The following is a 5,308-nucleotide window of genomic DNA, read 5'->3' on the forward strand; positions in this document are numbered from 1 at the left end:
CCCTAGGTCTTCTTCTTCACAGCTTGTTTGGATGGTTGTTACCCATTGTATCGTATCGTATTGTTACTTTAAATACAATGTTTGTACTTTTGTTACTTAACTTTTATTGTATCGTATCGTTAAATCCGTCGTTACATAACGACGAAATGTGCCACTTTATGTAACGACCGATTTGGTGTGGTCGCGTCGTTACCTTGTCTTTTTCTCTCAATCTCACCCTTTATTATTATTAAATTATTTTATTTTATCATTTACCCTACTTTTTTATATAGTAATTTTACCTTGTATCATATTTTTTCTTTATAATATTGCAAGTTTATTCTTCATATTGCTGGTGCATGATATCATGAAACGATGATAAACGACACAATCTATCCAAACATTGTATTTATCAGACGATACAGTACAATATAATACAGTACGATACGATACATGGAAGAACAAAGCAGAACAGATACTGGTAATATCAGAAAGAGGAAAAAGGGTTCTGAAGATCCTACACATGAAAAGAGAGTGAGATTCTCTGGTCATGTTCAGATTTTCCCTTCATCCGGTGATCCAAGTCATGAAACCGAGGAAGAAAATTGACTGCGTGGAAAACGATTCTCGAAATTAGAAGATGAAATTGTCAAAGAGGCTGTTCATAAGTACATAGATATACATAACTTGGGCGAAGAAGGGCTGCAAAAGATCTTGAAATCTAGATCTAATCCTGAAGTAAAAGGCTGCTGGAAAGAAATAGGGAGCGCGCTATACCGTACAGGCCTTATACTGCGGTTTATTATCGTGCACAGGTCTTGTTCCGAAGGAGTGAGACGCGTAAATGGACTGAAGAAGAGTACGAGATGGTAGTAAAATTCCACAAAGAGCACGGGAACAATTGGAAGGTCTTGGCTGATGAACTTGGAAAACATCGGTTTCATGTTAAGGATACATGGCGAAGGCTAAAACTGGCAAATAAGAAGAAAGGACAATGGAGTCAGGAGGAATACCAGACTTTGTTTGATTTAGTAAACACCCATCTGAAACTGAAGCTTTCTGAAGAGAAGAAATCTAAGCATGGGATGTTACGGGATAATATTGCCTGGGGCGCGATAAGTGACAGATTGTCCACGAGAACTGATGCAACTTGCTGCTTGAAGTGGTATGACCAATTAACATCACCCATGGTGGCCAAAGGTGAATGGGCAGATACTGATGACTATCGCCTAGTTGATGCACTTTTTGAGCTGAACAAGTAGAAGTTCTTCACATTGGTCAACATGGAAACAGGTCATTTGCTGAACAAGTAGAAGTTCTAGCTAAGAGATTACCGTCCAGAATTGGTCCAAGTAAGAGAGTCTTGGGATAGTAAACCAGTTGTTCCATGATATGGCATCACTCAGCATGGATGTGTCTGTAGAGAGTGTTCTTCAAGTAAACCAGTTATTTCAATGAAGGTTTTGAGTTTTGACAATGTGTTGAGATTCTTTATTATCTGTGGTGTATCCTTTTTCTTTTCTCCAATCTCATAGCATATGGTATATATTCACTACTTAATGTGGTCTTGAAATATCAGGGTGCTGTCAAAGCAGCCATATCATCTTCTGTCACAAAACCATTCAGGACATTAGCACCAAATGCTTCAGCTTTACTGCTGTGCTGGGATAAAGACTATAAGTTGTTTGCTACAATAGTTGGCAAAATAGGGAAGTATTCATTTATTACAGCTAATTTGAAGCTCGACTTTGCTTTCTAGTATTTGCACTTTCTGTTAACTGGGTTCCTGCATCCCTCCTGAATCTGACTCAGAGTTGGATTGACCACAAAAAAATATGTAAGGTTGATTTTAGCTTTCTGTAAATGGGGCAACGGTTAATGCAGCTACATTTTGTACATTGTGAACGATATTTCTGAGCATAAGCTGTAAAACAAATTATTGGAAGATGAGAATTAAATAGAGCAACAACAACAACAACAACAACCCAGTATAATCCCACTTAATGGGGTCTGGGGAGGGTAGTGTGTACGCAGACCTTACCCCTACCCTAGGGTAGAGAGACTGTTTCTAAATAGACCCCCCGCATCCTTCCCTCCAAGAACTTCCCACCTTGCTCTTGGGGAGACTCGAACTCACAACCTCTCGGTTGGAAGTGGGGATTGCTTACCATCAGAGCAACCCCTCTTGTCAAAGAATTAAATAGAGCATAAGCTGTAAAACAAATTTGCTCTAGCGGTTTCCTTAGCCACATGACGTTTGTTTCTCTTGCAGTTGTGGTTTGTGGGTTTTGTTACATTCACTCTCCGTAAGAGTGGAGGACGGAGAAAGCAACATGGCATTTAGAAGTACATGTGATTTTATACACAACTTTTTCGTTTGTGAGGACTTCCTACAACATGGAACAAGTAAAAAACAAGAAGGAGCTTTTGAGAACTGACCTTGCTAATGTTTGGCATTTGTGAAGAAGCCAGAAAAGGAACTTTCAAGTGGTTCTGCACCCATAGATGCTTAATTAGAGATGAATGGTGTTGTTGCTGCGTTTTTGGCTTTCGTTGGCTAGAGAAGTTTCTGTCTGTTTATTCAGTTATCTTCTTATTCCTACCAAATTGTCCTATTTTCTGCTCTAATTTTTCCAGTTCCAAGCAGTTTTGGTCATTTGAGGCGCAGTTGTTGTTGTTGCAAGTGGTTTTGGTCATTTGGAGACTTCTTAAACTTGACCACCTGTCTTGCCAGAATGTGCTTTCGAATGGGAAAAAAAAGTTGGGGAATGGATATAAAAAAACCTTTGCTCAGGGAGTTTCACTTAAGTACTTTGTCAAAGTGCTATATTGATGTCTTATTTGTTGAATTTGACAAAATGTTTGTCCCACGTCGGTGGGAAAACAAAAGTTGGGGGGATTTTCCCCCTATAAAAGAAGGCTTAATGTTTAGGATTTAAACACACCTCTCATTTGTCTTCTCATCTGTTTAAGGCATTTGTATCTTCTCTCTTTAGTATTATTTCACTTATATTTTTGGAGTGAAATAAAATATTGGTTGTGTCCGAGGAGTAGGCAAAATTAGCCGAACCTCGTAAATTCTGGTGTTCTCTTTATTGTTGCTTTATTGTCTTATTTATTATTTGGTGGCTGTCATAATTTTTGGTATAGTAGTTGTGACTTATTCACACTATATACATTTGGCTTCCGCAACAATTGGTATCAGAGCCAAGGTACTGTCTAAGTATGCTCTGTGGTTGCAGCATAGTCTGATCTTCCACATCAGAAAAGATTTATCTTGGTAACTGAGTCAAGGTTCTGTCTGAGTATGCTCTGTGGTTGCAGCTTAGTCTGATCTTCCACACCAGAAAGGAAATAATCTTGATTTGTGTCGTCAGCTATTAAATAATATTTGTGTCAAAGATGGGAGACAATAAACAAGAAGAATCTACATCAAGTGTCAACAATACGTCATCATTGGCATCTTCGCTTATGACAAGAATTGTGTCAAATGCGAAATTTGCTGTCGAAATATTTGACGGGTCCGGACATTTTGGGATGTGGCAAGGCGAGGTTCTAGATGTCCTTTTTCAACAAGGGCTAGATCTGGCCATTGAAGAAAAGAAACCAGATGTTATTGGAGAAGAAGATTGGAGAATTATCAACCGTGTTGCTTGCGGTACTATTCGATCCTACCTTGCTAGAGAGCAGAAATATCCATACACAAAGGAAACTTCTGCAAGTAAATTATGGAAAGCACTGGAGGATAAATTTTTGAAGAAAAACAGTCAAAATAAATTGTACATGAAGAAGAGACTGTTTCACTTCACCTATGTTCCTGGTACCACGATGAATGAACATATCACTAGTTTCAATAAGTTGGTCACAGATTTGCAAAATATGGATACAACTTATGATGATGGTGACTTGGCCTTAATGTTGTTGGCGTCACTTCCTGATGAGTACGAGCACCTTGAAACTACTCTACTCCATGGAAATGACGAAATTTCTCTCAGAGAAGTTTGTTCGGCTTTGTACAGCTATGAACAAAGAAAGCGAGAAAAACAGAAGGGCAGAGAAGGAGAAGCACTGTTTGTGAGGGGTCGTCCTCAAAATCAAACGAGGACAAAGAAGGGAAGATCCAAGTCAAGATCCAGACCCAGCAAAGATGAATGTGCCTTTTGTCGAGAAAAAGGGCACTGGAAGAAAGACTGTCCGAAGTTGAAGAATAAGGCCAAACATAACAATGGAAAGGCTATTATGGATTCAAATGTAGCTGATTGTGATGATTCAGACTTCTCATTAGTTACAACAGAGTCATCAATATCATCAGACATATGGTTGATGGACTCGGCTTGTAGCTATCATATGTGTCCCAACAGGGACTGGTTCGTGGAATTTCAAGAAGGAGAATATGGAGTCGTCCACACAGCGGATAACAGCCCTCTTACCTCATATGGAATTGGTTCAATACGATTAAGGAACCATGATGGAATGATCAGAACATTAACAGATGTTCGATATGTACCGGATTTGAAGAAGAATCTCATCTCTGTGGGAGCCCTGGAATCAAAAGGGTTTAAAATCATTGCAGAAAATGGAGTGATGAGAGTATGTTCCGGTGCACTAGTGGTAATGAAGGCTAATCGGAAGAATAATAATATGTACCGCTATTGTGGCAGTACAGTTATTGGGACAGCGACAGTGACATCCAGTGACGACAAAGAGGCAGAAGCAACCAAGCTATGGCACATGCGCTTGGGACATGCTGGAGGAAAATCCTTGAAAACTCTATCAGATCAAGGATTGTTAAAAGGAGTCAAGGCTTGCAACTTGGAGTTTTGTGAGCATTGTGTTAAAGGGAAACAGACAAGGGTTAAATTTGGTACATCGATCCATAATACTAAAGGCATTTTGGATTATGTACACTCTGATGTTTGGGGTCCTTCCAAAACACCTTCATTGGGTGGGAAGCACTATTTTGTAACCTTTGTAGATGATTTTTCCCGAAGAGTATGGGTGTATACAATGAAGAGCAAAGATGAAGTGTTGGAAATTTTTCTCAAATGGAAGACGATGGTGGAGAATCAGACAGGCAGGAGGATCAAGTGTATTCGCACAGACAATGGAGGTGAATACAAAAATGATCATTTCAATAAGGTCTGTGAAAATGATGGCATCGTCCGACACTTCACTGTTAGACATACACCACAACAGAATGGAGTGGCAGAACATATGAACCGGACCTTGCTGGAGAAGGTACGGTGTATGTTGTCCAATGCTGGCTTGGGCAAAGAATTTTGGGCTGAGGCAATTACATATGCATGTCACCTCATTAATCGTCTACCAT

At 39.5% G+C, this 5,308-nt stretch overlaps 1 pseudogene; it reads left to right on the plus strand.

The window, feature by feature from the left end:
• The first annotated feature begins 432 nt into the window (after positions 1-432).
• Positions 433-1,370, plus strand: LOC107815676 (uncharacterized; annotated as a pseudogene).
• Positions 1,371-5,308: the final 3,938 nt, after the last annotated feature.

This window comes from Nicotiana tabacum, chromosome 20 (genome assembly GCF_000715075.1).
Source record: "Nicotiana tabacum cultivar K326 chromosome 20, ASM71507v2, whole genome shotgun sequence".
Lineage (NCBI taxonomy): Eukaryota > Viridiplantae > Streptophyta > Magnoliopsida > Solanales > Solanaceae > Nicotiana > Nicotiana tabacum.